General features: G+C 37.7%; 1 long non-coding RNA gene across 1 annotated transcript; it reads right to left on the minus strand.

Annotated features, from left to right (window-relative positions):
- Positions 1 to 798: 798 nt before the first annotated feature.
- LOC146382396 (uncharacterized) lies at positions 799 to 1,462 on the minus strand. The gene is made up of 2 exons (XR_014800605.1): positions 1,062 to 1,462; positions 799 to 982 (listed from the first exon to the last, which is right to left on the minus strand). It is a non-coding gene; the product is annotated as an uncharacterized LOC146382396 (long non-coding RNA).
- Between the last annotated feature and the right edge of the window lie 15,171 nt (positions 1,463 to 16,633).

Genomic DNA, 16,633 nt, shown 5'->3' on the forward strand with positions numbered 1-16,633 from the left:
CCATTCTGCTTGTTGCAATGAAAAATTGTTCAGTAGAAAACATGTGCTAATTAGTTCAAGCTCCATTGCTGTGTGGATATTGATCTGTTTTGGCAGCAGTTCCATTAATTGCAATTCCTGTTTATGAACAATTGTAGCGGTAAAGATCGAGGAACACTGACTTCACTTTGGTGGAAGTTGTGGCATGTTTCAAATGTTTATATTGTTGCATGCTGATTCTTTTTCTAGTCTGTAATTATTAAATGTTTGACCAAATTCATTTATTTACAGCCGGTGTGCACGTGTCTGTTATCGGTCTCCATGTGATGTGTTGTACAGCCAAAATAAGAAAAGAATGAAGTCATCAAGAGCTTCCTCCTACAATGTCAAGCTTTGATATGTTGAAATTTGATGTGTGGTTGTTAGAGGGAGTTTTAAATCCTTCGTGCCAAGAATTGGGAGGGGGGTTGGGGTGGGAATACTCAGACATGTTTGAAGTGAGTGGGCCTGTTTGTTAATCATTTGTCATCATCTTTTGCTTTTCTTATGTCACTCGTTTCTACCAGTAATGTGGGGTTGAGGAGCAATTTAATTACTGCTTGCCACTAGGTTTTTTCCTGTCTCACAGTTGCCCTTTTTTGGGTGAATTACCTCCACACTTATTACAAACTCTTATTACTCAAAGTAGAGAGGAATGTGGCTGGCTGAAAGGAGCTAGTAAAGCAATGAATGTCTTGTTTTGTTGATTACTGTCACGGCCCAGCGGCACGAGGGAACAGGGATGGACACAGGTGCAGAAACCAACCCGGAAGCGAGACGGTAAGAGAACAAAGGATTTATTTCCGCCCACAAGTAAACACAAGCAAAAACAAAACGACGCCACCACACTAGTGGCGCGTAGGATAATCTAAGATAACTAAGGGTGACCTAGACACCTCTAGGAGGCAGCTGAACAGCTGAGGCAGCGGGGAGGTGGAAACAGGACTATGAAGGGGCCGGGGCACTGTAATGAGAGGAGATCACGGTCAGTGGGATCCAGCAGACAATCAACGATCCTCCACAGTTAAACTGAGTTGCCTTACTTGGTTTCAGGTGGAGGGGACAGGTGGGGCGGAAGGCCCGGATGCGGTCAAGACGTGGGGAGGCAGGCAAGTGAGTGGTGGGCCGGCAGGCAGCGTCGTATCAGCAGCAGGCGGCCCAGGTCCAGGAGAGCGGGAATGAGGGAGACAAGACCTCCACTCCAGGTGCTACCTCTGAGAACAAGAAGAACAGGTAAGTCGTCACACGGGTTCTGAACAGAGCAATAATGCTCCACTTGACTAACATGGGGATAGCAGATACTCAGGCGATGAACGGTTGAGAGCGCAGGTCTGATATACTGCCGGAATAATTGCTCACAGGTGGTCAGCCAGGGAGGAGCAACCGAACTCCGCCTAAAGGAGGAGGAGCCGCTGTTGGAGACCTGCAGGTACCCACCCAGACCATGACAATTATTTAAGTCAAGTAGGACAGATTATTTATTTTTTGTATTGTTTTGGTAAAAAAAAAATAACAAATGAATACAATCTGAATAAATAAATGAGGCATTAATATGGAACAAATATGGCTGACTACATTACTGAGCTGTAATGTACATTACAGTGAATAAAAGTGGCTTAGTATAAATTAGACTTCCTGTCAAGGATAAACCAATTAAATTTTTTAAAACAAGCAAAAAAATGAATGTCCAATGCATGTAGATCACGCTGAGATTAAAAAAATTATTAAAAAAGCAAAACAAGTCCTGCTTACAACAAAAATAATAAATACAAGATGAGCATTTCCAATTAATGCTTGTTTATTAGGACTTAAAGCAGATTATTTTTTTTGGAAAGTGATTTCATAGTAAATAAACTAACATTGCTGGTTGGCAGAGAGAATGAGTGTACTGTCGCTACACTCTGTCCTGTTCCATTAAAAAATCCCATTCAGATGGTGATTTGTTTATTGATATTTTTCTAGTCTAAATGATCTGAAGGGGTTTGTTTTTGTAGCACTTCCACTAACTTGGGCATTTTTTCTTACTTTCTGGAGCAGCAGTTTAGATCATTATTGAGGTTTAGCTTCTTCAACTTGGAACAAAACAAGTACAGCTGGAGACATGTTGCTACCTGAGAAAGATTCTGGACTCCAAAGTCTTTGAATGAAAAAAAAAACCCAAAACCAACCAAACATATAATAAAACAAACAACGAATGGGCTACCAACAGTTTTTGTAATTTTGCAAACAATTTACTGTGTTAACTATTTGCTTACTGTGAAGAACCTGAAGTCAGATTGTCATGTTCAAAAACATGTTTTTCAATTTGCTTTTGCCTTTATTTCAAAAATCAGTCAATGAGATGTGTTGTTATTAAATCCACACCAATTACCAAAACAGCTCTCGTGCTCTTTTGGTAAGGCATGTGCAGTTTTTGATTTTGACAGTCATATGTATCCAGAATGTGTCACATTAAAACAAAAAAAAAAAAAAATCCTGTTTTTCCACAAGAGCCGAAAATCATTTTATGCCAGTGTTGATAACATCCACTTGTTGAGTTTCATTTTAATGGCACAATCTCCAAAAAGACAAATGGTCCAGCTTACGTTTTTCATTAACAACATGATATATATATATTTTTTTTTTAAAGTCCATATTATGAAGAATATCAGACAGTATATTCTTAATTGGGGCGATCATGGCTCAAGAGTTAGCAGTTCGTCTTGTAAGTGGAAGGTTGCCGGTTCGAGCCCGGCTCCGCCTGTCTCGGTTGTTGTGTCCTTGGGCAAAACACTTCACCCGCTGCCTACTGGTGGTGCTCAGAGGGCCCGGTGACGCCAGTGTCCGGCAGCCTCGCCTCTGTCAATGCGCCCCAGGGCAGCTGTGGCTACAATGTAGCTTGCCATTACCAGTGTGTGAATGGGTGGAATACTGAATGTAGTGTAAAGTGCTTTGGGGTCCTTAGGGACCAAGTAAAGCGCTATACAAATACAGGCCATTTACCATTTAATTGTCAGTTCAACCTGATTTAATGTATTTTATATTTTAGATTCACTATTGACGAATTATAATGAGAATAAAAAAATCCTTCATATCATATCCTTCATCACTGTTATTCCCAAACAGTGATTGTGACAGAACTCAGCCATAAAAATAGATGGGATACTGAATGCTGAAAAGGGTGAACCAAGTGTGTCCTCCAAATTCGAGCAAGAGACGGCTGCTTTTCTCAGCGGCATTTTGGAGGAGTCTTTGAAATATGACAGATCTTGTCAGCGCCTTATGACATATTCAGCCAAGAAATGTAGACTTCAGAAGATACTGTCCTCGACAGACAGAGTATCAGTGGATTCCTGCTGTGTTAGATGATGGTGCAGATGTAGTCTTTTGCTCATAAATTCCTGAAATTGTTCTGCTTTGTTGCCACTTAAAGCAGCATCTATTTTCCTGATCTAAACAGGCTAAAATTACAATATTTGAGTTGAAAATGAAATGTAAGCATGAAAACAAATGAGAACATTTTCTGATTAGAACTCCATTCAGTGCAGTCCTCTTTTACACAAGAATATGAGATGAAAACATTTTTAAGAAAAAATAATTGAATACAGTAAAAAAAAATTCTGAAAAAGTATAGTATATGGGCAACAGTGGCAAGGTGGAATTCCAAGGCGCAATACTAAAATAAACTTGTTCTACATACATAAATACATAGCATTGTTGTTATTAGTCAATGAATGGCAGGTGTCAAAAGGGTTCTTTATACAATATAGGATCGGACTTTAAAAGACAGACACAATGGATAGAAGGACTGATTAAAAAAATCCTCTTCTATCATCACTATCATACCTTTGTTGAACTGTAAGTAAAATTGTGTAGATTACATCAAACACTGACAAAGAAAAGTTTCCTGATTGCTTTCTATTTCTTCTGGTGTTCCAAACAAAGCTAGAAGTAATCTAATTTACCCTGTTGCAAACCGCATACATCCCAGAACTCCTTGCTATAATACAGTAGCAAGCATGGTCTCTTATTTCATATTATTGACACCCTTTCATGTGTCTCTTAACTGTTATAAGCCTGTGGCCTGTCTCCACCCGCTCAATATCACTGACCGTTTGAGTGATTGGCCTATTTATTCCCACAGTGTTCATTGATTTTGTTCTGACGCAGCTGCAGCCTCTCATCTTGGAGCCCAACCTTGGACATGTGCCTTTAATAGTGGTCTCCTATGTCAGTTTTCTGTATAGACGGGATCCATAATAGTAACATATCTATGCTGCAGATTTTACAGGAGCCACCTCTCGTGAGAAACAGCTCAACACTAATTGTTGAACTGTGTCTGTATTGAAAATATAGGAATCTTTTTATCAGTTAAGAACATCAGCAACTCATGTTGTTAAACTCAATTCTGCTGTCATCACTCTGATCCAGTAATTTTCATCTCTGTTAGCCGGTCAGCCTCGATTGCCTTGTACATGTGACCAGCTTCCTCCAGGTTTTGATTATTTAAAGCTGGACAGTATTTCAATAACAGCAGCACAACTTTAGGGTCATTATTTTTTGTTTTTTTTAGAATAAGTGCGGTTTGAGATGGACATCGATTTCACAGCTCATCCACTTTATTTTTGAATGTAAATATATATTTATACATATAAATATATGAATATATGTATGCTTTTGACCATGTGTGAAAAAGAGAAAATCAAAAACTAATTTTGAACTTGTGCATCCATTCCTTTTTTGAGTTATTAGAGATGTATGTTGTCCATCATCATTCCATGCTGGAAAAAGAACAATTCAAAGAAATCATTAAAAGTCCAAAATTACCACGGCATTCATGCGCAATGAGTGTCTCAAACCACTCCACCCTGCCTACACTCTCTTCTTCACCTCTTTTTTGAACTGTTCATTGTTTTGGATGGTTGAACCCAGGTATTTATCTATACCTCGGCTTCTTGCATCTCAACGGTTACACCTGTCTCCTTCTCATTCACGCACATGTTTTCTGTCTTGCTTCTGCAGATTTTCATTCCTCCTTTCTTCAGCGTATACCTCCACCTTATCAGGTTCTTTCCCACCCACTCTCTACTCTCATTACATATCACAAATCTTCTCTTCAGATAGTCCACTGAGACATCTGCCTGATCTCATCTGTTCTAACAATTAGCTCACCAAGACTCTCACTGTCCTGGTATCCCCTACTGAGGGTGTGGACAGTAGGGGATACCAGGCCTCCACAATTACCCCCACCAACCCTGGAGCCAACTCAGGACATAATGCAGTAATCCAGTATCCTTCAAGGAAAATTAGAGAAGATGGATAAGGAATGAGAGGTCTGGGCAACTCTGTTTAGGGTACTGTAAGTGGAAGAAAATGGATGGATGGAAAAAGTATATAATTTCTTAAATACACATTTAATTAATTAATTAATTAAATCCACCATTAGTTAATTAAAATATCAATTTCTTTCATTTAAAGTATATTTAATAATTTATTGGCTCCTGCAGCTCAGGAATCATGAAATAATTAATTAAACAGTGAAATAATTAAATTTGTGTTTAAACAAAATTATATATTAATCATATATTTATTTATTTAATTTTGCAACTCTTACTCTGCTGGCTTAATCTTTTGTCTTTCTGTGATTCAATGGTTTTGAAAAGACTGCTGTAAACGGCTGTGGAGTATCATTGACCTAACATGATCACACCTTAATTGGCCATTGTACTGTACATGGTGCTTTATTATAACTCACCTGACAACATTTTTAAAAATATAAATAAAATATAAAAACAATAATTCTTTAATAATGTTGATTCTTAGTAGCTCAAATGAACTGTATTGAGTGATTTTAATGACCTTTTACTAATAACATCCTGTTTTAATAATTCATATTCTTACTGTATTGAAAACCTATAGGAATCAACTGAATGCACATAAGGTAGTCACAGCAGGCTGGGAAATCTCAGTTGGGAACTATGTCTGAGGGATTAAGAGATATTAGCAACACTCTATGTTAACAAAACAGACACAGCTACACAGAAGAAGACAACATATCTGAGCAGTTAATATCAATTAATTTATAATTAGAGTTTTAAATGATTATGTGTAGATCAGGGCACGAGGTATTAGAGAGGAAGATATTGCCAAACCTCCTGTCAGTCATAGATAATATCTACCACTGGCTACAATCAGCACTTTATGCCAAGCACTACTAATGCGCGAGTATTAGTATAGTTGAACCACCTATGATATTATGTTTTAGATTCATTAAACAAAGCACAACAACCTCTCTTTTGGATTTCCCCATCTCATAATTTATGTTCAGTCAATTAACTGCATAATCGTAGCTGGTCACCTTGAACTATCAGTTTTCTGCAGGGAGCTTGGTTCTGGGGATTAATTGCTATATCTTATTACAATGCTGCAAAAGTTTTTCTTTTGTCTCTTTCAGTCAGTGAATAAAAAGCACAGCAACTTCTTCTGCAGTATTACAGTAGAAATAAATAACTGGTGCTTCCTGTTATTCCAACAATTAAGTAAAGGGAAAAGACACTGCTGTCTACTGCTGACCCACTAAGCATCTGGCTTGATGCAAAAAGAAAAAGAAAGAGAGAGAGAGAGATATTTAAAAAACAAATAATGATGTAGATTACTCTGATTGGAAAACTCATTAGTAAATTCTTCTAGATAACTCCTTATCAGTTAAATCAAAGGCAAAGCATATATATCATCTCATGTTTAAACTTTCATCCATCCACAAAGTCTGGGATACTGTGGCTGCAATGTGAGCAGAGATACCTCAATCTCTGCCTCTGCAGGCACCGTTTGGAGGAAGCTCAATTATTTATGTTGCTATCAATTAGTGCTATAGGTAAGGGTGGTAAATAGATCAATCAATCAACAGCTTCATCTTCAGGCTCACCTTTCTCGTATAACCAAATGTAGAGTCGAGCACTCATGACACTTTTTTGTCCCAAATGACACATGAAAAGAATTGGCTGCTTTCAGCTCAAATGAATTACTAACCTAAAATGGATTTTGGATTACTTTGTGTGTCAGTTTTCATCTGCTCAGGGATAATTATTAATACCATAGTGATTAACAGAAATGAATTGTTCATAATGACTTGTGTAATGATGTTTAATTTGATGGCAATTCTGCCGACATGTGATTAATATGGAAAGACAAATATGGATATTCTAAATTATGTTGCATCCTGTTGCGGCCTTTGTTCCCTGTCATCATACAGGATGTGTAGCGCTAAGTGTGCTGTAGTATGTGGCAGGACCCTAACTGAATGCTCCTCCTCATCTGAGTGACACCTTAGGGAAGGTCCTCAGATGACGAGGAGCCCACTCCTTTGTGTCTCACAGTGACAGCCCCGCTGACCCATGACTGTCTGTGACATTTAGGTCTCTGACTCCCCTCACTAGATCATTTCTAGCCAGCCTGAGGTTAGCCTTGGGGCACATTTGTCTAGCTCTAGTGGCCAGTTGTTTCTACTTGCACTTGGCTTTTGAGCGATGCATCAGTCACCCTTAAACTCTATCTTGATTTGGCACTTTTCACATCTCGAGGAAATCAAACTGAATTGGTTCCAATTTGTTATAAAAAAGAAGCTGTAGATGTTCTGCTAGTAGATTGATAGACTTTATCAAAGTCAAGGCTGTTTATTTTACAACTATTGTTAATACAGATTTTTCAAACATTAAACTTTCATGTAGATTTTTGTAAAGACTTCTACCCTGGCCTTCTACCCTGGCCAAAAGCTTTTGTGGCGAGATGAACACATTTTAATGTTTAGCTGTGATGAGTAATTTTATGAATGACCAACCATCTACTTTTCATGGGGTCTTATTTGACCTTGATTTTAGGTGCATGAGATTTTTTCCATTGCCTGTTGAAGCGAGAAATCTATGGTGAAAACCGATGTGTCATTTGAACTTTCTTTCTACTACTAGACACAAAAGGCTTAAAAAAAACAATTATGAGGAATTTGACTTAAAATGTGTGTTTACTTACTTATTTAACTCTTGTGATGATGTAACTGCATTCTTTTTATCCTGCTGGGAAAAAAATAGCAATCATCATCAATTATCCCCTGTCAGGTTGTCTCTTAAATAGGACACAACCACTTGGGGGGTCAAAATTCTTTGTCTTTAATGTAAGCGACTGCTTAGTGAGATTGTTTGGATTGAAAGCAATAATGAAGGCAGTTGCACACTAAAAGACACACTTAACTATAACTATATATAACTATAACTTTTTGTACTGTTGAGGATAGTGTTGAAAAGAATACATACACTGGAATAATGGTCTTTATAACAGTGTACTCTTGTGGTCTGCATAGATACAGAAATCGAGGACTCCCAAGAATTAACATTCAGATAGTCTATCAATTTCATGGTGTATATCTGGAATCCTTACTATAATTTGAGACAACAGAAATAAAAGTACAAAAAGACTAAACAGAGACAAAATTGTTCTGCTGCAGCGTTTTGATCAGCATGAAATTATGCTCATTTGTTTGCATCTGTTGCTGTTTTTGCCTTACAAAACATAAAACTGCTGAGTGGTACTAAGCGAAAGCAGAAAATACAAAAAAAATGAGCAAGAAAGAGCCACAAATGTGATTTCATCTTTTTAAAACAAGGTCATAAAACATCTTGTTACATGATGATCCCAGTGCAACAGGGTCTTTATTCATCCAGTAATATCTTGGGCTTGTCTGGCCTCTGCTTCAGTGCCTCGCTCCCCTGGGGAATTTCACTCTGGCTGGAGTCTGGATGTAATGAGGTGGTAGCAGTATCTGCAGAAGAGAAATACCATGGACCTGCAGAGTCTGCTCTAATAAACACCCCAAAAGGATTCTGGCCTTGGTAAACAAGAGCAGTTTGTTAACTGGTTGACTGACCAACTCATCCTGTCATATTTGAGAGATATCCTCAAACACAAACACGTGATAAAATATATTTAGAAGCTGTGGGCAGTGCTCAACTCACCTCTTTCGCTCTCTTTTTATGCTATGCCTGCTTGTACGTGTCGAAAGTGTTGACACCAATTTGAAGTGTTCTGCAGTGCATTTTGTTAACTATCAGTGTCTTTCACATGAGGGCTCTGTCTCATGGTTTCTCCCAAGGGGAAAAAAAAAATCACATGTCAGCTGATTCTGGCTGACATATAGGTAAAGGTGCACCACCATTCTGACAGAATCTTCTTCTTTTGAAACATGTTTGAAACAATAGATATCCATGTTTTCAAATTACTTTTGTATCGTCTACCTGCTCCATAACAGTCAATGCATTTGCCAACTTCAGTGCAGAGGAGGGTTTGTTTGTTTTTAGCTCTGCCTACCACAAGTGGGTGGTTGATTGCTGCACAGTGCTTATGTGAGATCAACAGGAACCACTCAGGGACAACATGATAAATTCTCACAATTAACAAAAATATTTTGGCAGGTTTCTCATTTACATGCATTTATTTGTTTTGTTTTTTTTTCACTATTATCCTGACAACATCTAGCTCTCAAGGCTTAACTCTGTGTCCTTCAGTATCACAGTGTTACTAACTCACATAAAGATATTACAATTTTTCTTCCAGATTCCAAAACTGTCTCATAACTGAGAAAAGGGTTTGTACCCAGTTCATGTAGGTAACCACTTGATTTATTTATTTCTTCCCGCTGGTCCACCATGTCCATTTCACACTTTGCCTTTCCAAAATGTGAAATGTGCATGCATGCAGAATTTGCAGTAACAGCAGAGGGAGGGGTTTTTTTTTCCAAGCCACAAGTGTTTAAACAGATATTATTAACATATTTACATGTATGTGCATATTAGTTGCCTTGCTTAATCATTTCTGATGATTAAGGAACCTGGAATGTACTTAATACATAATTTGCTCTCTCGCAACTTTGTGGCTTTAAATATATTATCTCCCCCCGCTGGTAATGCAATTTCCACATGCAGTAATGCAACTTTTGAATGCGTGTCCATTTCACGTTTGGGAGAGACAAAGACAGAAATGGACACAGTGGACAAGTGTGTCTATTACATGCTTTGCAAACAGATAACTGCAATTACTGCAAAGCAATAGCAGCCTAATAATTATGAACCTTTAATTGGCACCCCTCCGTATGAATTTACTGATATGTGTCACTAATATGACCTTCGTATTTGTTTTTCATCAAGGCAATAAAAATAAGAGAAAAATTCCTCCCCCATTTGTTGCCAACTCTTTTCAGGTTAACACTCATGGTGAAGCAGAAGCACATATTTGAAAAAGAGAGATAATTGAATAGAATTAGAACTAGATACTTTTCACTCTCTCAAGAGGACAGATCTTGAGAAATGGCAAGATTGCTTTTGTTTCTGTTCTGTAGATTCCACAGGGAGCATGAGTCTTTGTAAAAGACCATCAGCTGTCGCTTCAGAGCATAGGTTATCAGCAAGGAGTCCTGCTGAATTATATGTCAGCCAAAGAAAATGGAATATATCGACATACTGTATGCTTGCTGAGAAAGCAAATGTACTTAAGCTGTCAATGACTGATTAAAGGACTTCATGAGAGGAATGTGTGCTTTGCAACAAATGTTGGAACATAATGACAGTAATGAAACTATCAACAGGATGCTAAGATGCACATATTTTGTATACAGCAAAGTGAAAAACTGTTGAGCCACACATCATTTCATACTATAATATAATATAGCAAATAACCAACATAAATCAATAAAAAATAAATAACACAATTTGACAGGAAAAAGATAAGATAAGATAAACCTCTATTAGTCTGTGGGAAATATTTTGGTCATGGCAGAAAGTACAAGAGCTGTGAAAATTGAAAAAAACAACCAAACAAACAAATAATAGAGTAGAATAAGATAAAAAAGAATAACATACTATACAAAATAGAATAAAATACTGTGTTATATTGAGAATATTGCACTTGGTACTATTGCACATCAGGGAGACAGGGTGTAGTTAATTGTGTACGGGATGTGTTTGAATGTGTGAATAAATAGCACTGTTGTTATTTCTGCAACAACAAGGTGATTCCTAAAGAGCTATTAGCAAGACAAATTGTCACAGTGTGTCATTTAAAAAAATAATAAAACTGGAAAAGTAAATATCAAAAGAAGAAAAAATGTTTCTACATGAGAAGAATCTGTACATAATCTAAACTTTCAGTATCTGAAAGCTGTGTCTTTAAAGAGGGCAGAAAATCCAGCAAAGACCTGACACAAGACCTAAAAGACTCACCTGGCCCTGAAGTCTATGCCAAAGGTTTATCATAAATGGTCTCAGTGGAAGTGTGGCTGTCAAAAGGCCATTCTTAAAGAAGTGAAGTAGGAGAAAAAGGAGATAAGTTATATCCAGTTACCCAAAAACTGCACTGAAAATCAGTGGTTTTATGGAGTGTTGAATCCAAATTAGATTTTTTTTTTTTTGTTCACCGTCAGGATAGAGGAGGTCAGGAAAAAGGCACAACAGTGAGCGTCTACATTTTGGAGGTTTGTAAAACATGGTGGAGGCTCTATCATGGTGTGGGACTACATTTTAGCCAGTGGTGCTGGAGATCTTGTTAAAACTGATGGAAATATGAAGGCAGAAATGTAGCGTCAGAGTTTGATCCACCATGCAATATCATCTAGAAAGCGTCTGATTGGTAACAGTTTTAATTTTTATTATGACAGTCATCCGAAACACATTGCCAATGCAGTAAAAGCATTTGGATTAAAAAAAACACACACACACATACACTGTGAAACAGTATCAGTCACGAATTGGGCTCCACAGAGGATATTAACATTACTGAACCAGTGTGGAATCATTTTTAAAGATACACAGAGCAGATCAAAAGGTGTAGACATTCAAAGAAGAGCTTTTTAATGTCCTTCAAGAAGCCTTGAGAATTATTCCTGAAGACTTCTTAAAGAAATGAAAGCTTCACTGTAAAAAAAAATTGTAATATAAAAGTATTTTACTGTGTATTTTACAGTTTTGTACTGTTTTTCTAGAATATCATTAAATTTACATAAGTAGACTGTGATTTTACATTTCAAATGTAATATAACGTAAAATCACTGTAAATGTAATAAAACATATTTTTCTTGTTTTTTAAATATATTTGTCTGTACATATGCATATTTAGATTGTTAAAATACATTCACAAATGTATCATAATTTCACAAATATAGGTCCGTTATTTGAAAGATTGAACTGTTAAATTCAAATGTGATGCTATGGAAAAATATATAAAATGATTCTTATAAACTTTTTTTTTTTACATCAAATAACGTTCTTTAGAGTGATTGTGGCTCAAGAGTTGGGACTTCGCCTTGTAATCAGAAGGTTGCCGGTTCGAGCCCCGGCTCGGACAGTCTCGGTCGTTGTGTCCTTGGGCAAGACACTTCACCTACCGCCTACTGGTGATGGCCAGAGGGGCCGATGGTGCGATATGGCAGCCTCGCTTCTGTCAGTCTGCCCCAGGGCAGCTGTAGCTACAACTGTAGCTCCCTCCACCAGTGTGTGAATGTGAGAGAGAATGAATAGTGGAACTGTAAAGCGCTTTGAGGGTCTCGAAAAGCGCTATATAAATGCAATCCATTATTATTATTTAAACCAACTGTTAACTGTATATTTCTGTACATTTAAGTGTTATTATTCATATTGCCGCATTCATTGACCTTGTTTATAGGTAATTTCTGTTATGTGTGGCTGTGTGCAGACAGGAATAGGACCCAAGGTGCAGACTCCGGAGACAGTCGTGAACTCAAAACAGCTTTAATATAGAACTCAAAATATAACATAACTGGAAAAACTCAAAATCAACTTAAACCGGAGGACTGACAGAACACACAGCTAAGTAAACGGTAGATCGCGACACAGACACAAAGAAACACAGGGCTTAAATACACAGAGGGAGCAATCAGGGAATGGGTAACAGGAGGGAAACACAGCTGGGGCAAATCAGAACTGACGAGACAAGAAAGCGTAACCTGAACACACTGAAATGAGACAGAGACCTTCAAAGTAAAACAGGAAACACAAAACACAGACTGAACAAAAGACACAGACTCCCATGCAGGCACTACAGAGGGAACAGAGACGTGGGACCAGGGCAGACACAGACACTGACTGGACACGGGGATATAGCAACTAAGGATACACAGAGACGCGAACTAGACAAGGGGAGACAGCTGACAGGGGAGACAGAGACATGAACCAAAAGACAGAACTCTAACAAAGAAACCAAAGACTAGAATTTATAATTAATAATATAATAAACTCAAAAACCCTGGGTCAACGACCCAGGCATCCTAACAATTTCATTGTTTAATCACGTTAAAATGTTCCTAATTTAATGTTTAAAAGCACTTGAAAAAGGCAAAATCCCATGTAAAATTAGGGCAACAAACTGTATTTTCATTACTGAAAATAACCGTATTTTTATGAGAAAGTTATTTTATGGTATTATTTTGGCGCCCCAGCTGCTGGAATATTACTGTTTGTTTTTGTTTTTACAGTGTTGCTTAAGAGGCCAGCATACAGGTGGCCATACCAAGTACTTTTAAGCTTGTCAGAACTATATGAACTCGGTCTTAACATTATATTATGTATATCTGTTTAGATTTAAACATGTTTCAATAAATATCCGCAATATTATAAGCTCAAATATATTACTTCAGTTGTTGTTACAAATATGTTGTTAAAAAAATACGCTGTTCTTAATAAATACAGAATTACTTTTGAAAAATCAAACTCAACTGAATATGGACTGATGCACCTGAAAGCAGATGCTGTCACACTAAGACTCTAAAAGCATTCAAGTATTTTTACATAATCCTCAAGCAAATAAATAAGAAGGGAGAAAGTGCAGTAAGTAGAGAGGCACTCGTGGAACCTAATACTGCTGCCTCTGCTGAGAAAACCAGTAAGCCCATGTCATTTGACACTTTTATTTTTGGTTGAAAGCTGGGTGTTTCTATGTTAACGCAAGAACTTTTTATAAACAAGCAGTAGCAAAGTGAGGCTGTGTTTTGTACTTCAGTGCTATCAATCAACTTAAAAGTAGGTGGAAAAAATAATGTAAATAAAATAATGAAAATAATGTTGAATTCCTCTTGAATCTTAAACAACTAAAAACAAGAAAATATACATAGTTATTTAGTGCAGTTAATGACGGATTTAAATGCAACAGTATACTGCATTAAAGCTGATGCTGCATTCTCCTACAGTGAAAGATTCTGATTCTAACAACAACCAAAACACTACCGCGTGGGGTTGCACGGCGTCAATGCGTTAGCTCGTTAACGCATTAGCGCCATCCAGCCCCATGCACGGGCGATCCGCGCTAACTCGCTAACAGAGATTTACCGTTTTAATGCGGTTATGGCGTTAACGTCATTTTAACAAGATTAACGCTGACAGCACTAATAAGAAGTCACTGTTGGGTTCGTTGACCCAGCTAACATTAATTATAGAGTTCCGGAGGGTTCTGTGCTAGGACCAGTGCTATTTACATTACATCCTCCTCTTAGTCAGTATTATTAAAAGTAGTATATGATGTACTATATCATTGCTATGCAGATGATACCCAGCCTTATGTATGCATCAAGTCAGATGACATACATCAACTAGTTAAACTGTAGAAAAATCTTAAAGACATAGAGACCTGAAAGAGCTGTAATTTTCAGTTCCTAAATTCAGATAAAACTGAGGTTACTGTACTAGGAACTAAGAATCTAACCTAAAACCAAAAAAAAAATAAAAAAAAATAAAAAAATAATGGGGGACAGAACATCACGTCTAACCAAATACTTACTCTGGATGACATTACTTTGGCCTCCAGTAACACTGTGATGAATTCTGGAATGGTTTTTGACCATGATATGTCCTTCAGTGTGCGTATTAAACTCGTATGTATGACTCCTTTCATCCAGTTCTGTTTTCTACAATACTTTTAAAATTACAAGCATCCTGTTTCAGAAGGATGTCGAAAATGTTGTTCACACATTCATTCCAGGATGATTGTAATGCTTCATTATCGATCTGGTTGTCCTAAAAACTCAGTGAAAATCCTTCAGTTGATTCAAAATGCTGCAGGGAGTGTACTGACAGGGACTAGAAAGACAGAGCATATTTTCCCCATTTTGGCTCCTCTTCATTGGCTCCCTGTTGAATACAGAATCAAATTTAAAATTATTTTCCTCACATACAAGGTGATCAAAATCTTGAATCTTCTTTTGGTCTGTGAAATCATAGCTATGAAGTAAATAGAAACTTTTGATTAAAAATATAATAAAATGTCTCGGTCTGCGTGGATGAGAGGAATGAGGACCCAAAATGCAGGACTTGATGATGAAGATCCCGACTCCCATTCCGTGTCTTCTGCCTTATCCCGTGCTCTGTCTCCGTTCCCTGTGTACTGTCTGTGTGCTGCCTCCTGGTTGCCACAATTCCTCCTGGGAAAACACGCATACAAAAGGCAGCCGTGAGTACAAAACCTAACAGCAGACTTGCACTAACCTTGCACATTAAACTGAGACTGACAGGAAGTCACTCAACGATCCAGCATCGAGGAGCTCTCAGCCACACTGTTTTAAAGCTCCTCTGATGAGGCTTGATCGGCGCCAGGTGTGTGTGGAGATTCCTGGGTGTGACCGGTCAGCTGGCAGGGCCCCACCCACCAGGCCTGAAAGTGCCTGCCACGACCGCACCCTCACACACACACACCCATACACACCTGACAGTACACAAACACGGAACACAGGACAGCAGCAGTGCAGAAGACACAACCCTCAAACAACAACCATAATAATAATAATAATAATAGTAGTCCACACTGCTCACGGACCCCGAGTCCCTGGAACCGGGTCCGTGACATAAAATTACCCTTTGACAAAAGCTCCTGGCAAACAAAGAGGTGTCCTCTGATTTTGGAAATGAAATGGAGGATGTGTTTATGTAAAATAGCTATGGACCTTGTGGATTCCAGTTCCAAGTACTCCAACTTTTGAATGATGTTTCTGACTGTATTCATCTAGCTGCCCATTCTATCTGCCAATGTTTAATGAAAAATTATTTTACTAAAATAAAAACACATCTAACTGGTATGCACCCTATTACTCCATTCTTTACTATAATCACAATGACTTTTTTTTTTACTTTCTTGAGTTTCCTACTTCTTATATTTACAATTGTTCCTTACATGTTTTTCATTTTTAATATAAGCTTCCTGAGTGTGGATATTTAGTCCTACTGGTGGCAATTGTATTCTTTGCTTTTTTCCCCCTCATTTATAGTGGATTAAAATTGAAATCCTGTCTTCTAAAGTATATAAGCTGCTGCCTATTGTCGCTTTTCTGCTCATTCTGCTAATCCCTGGTTGACAGCTTCTGCTTTGCAAAGACCTTAAACATCTCTCTCGCTCTCTCTCTCTCTGTCGCTGTCTGTCTTTCACTTGCATAAAAGAAACCCACTGCATTTTTTACCCTCACAAATTGCCACTAATTTTATACAGAACCAGACCTCAAATGTGGATGTTCAGAAAAGGCTTGACTATATTACTCACATATTAAAATCCAAGTATGCAAATGTTCTCTTATCTTTTTTTGAAATATACTTTTCAT

This window comes from Perissodus microlepis, chromosome 7, assembly GCF_051167445.1.
Source record: "Perissodus microlepis isolate ML-2025 ecotype Zambia chromosome 7, ASM5116744v1, whole genome shotgun sequence".
In the NCBI taxonomy this organism is placed as follows: Eukaryota; Metazoa; Chordata; class Actinopteri; order Cichliformes; family Cichlidae; genus Perissodus; species Perissodus microlepis.